The sequence below is a fragment of the Octopus bimaculoides genome, chromosome 2, assembly GCF_001194135.2.
Source record: "Octopus bimaculoides isolate UCB-OBI-ISO-001 chromosome 2, ASM119413v2, whole genome shotgun sequence".
NCBI classification, from domain to species: Eukaryota; Metazoa; Mollusca; class Cephalopoda; order Octopoda; family Octopodidae; genus Octopus; species Octopus bimaculoides.
In genome coordinates this window covers 16,492,270-16,492,573 of record NC_068982.1, presented here as the reverse complement: position 1 = coordinate 16,492,573, position 304 = coordinate 16,492,270, and the positions used below count along the sequence as shown (strand labels likewise).

General features: G+C 29.6%; 1 protein-coding gene across 1 annotated transcript in view; it reads right to left on the bottom strand.

The window, feature by feature from the left end:
* Nucleotides 1–304, bottom strand: part of LOC128247097 (proline-rich transmembrane protein 1-like) — a 22,292-nt gene that overhangs the window by 10,374 nt on the left and 11,614 nt on the right. The window lies entirely within an intron of this gene.

The following is a 304-nucleotide window of genomic DNA, read 5'->3' as shown; positions in this document are numbered from 1 at the left end:
AACGACAATGAATAATAATAATAATAATAATAATAATAATAATAATAATAATAATAATAATAATAATAATAATGATATGCCAACACTATGGAATAACAACAGAAAAAAGATGGTATAGACACACGCCAGAAAAGGTCACAAAAAACGAGAAAGTGACCATACTCTGGGATATGCCAATACACACAGATAGAGAAATTAAGGCCAATAGACCAGATATAGTTGTCAGAGATCATGAAGGAAAAAAAACGCTTTCTAATTGATGTATCAATACCAGCAGATGACAACGTTTCCCCTAAAAGAAATG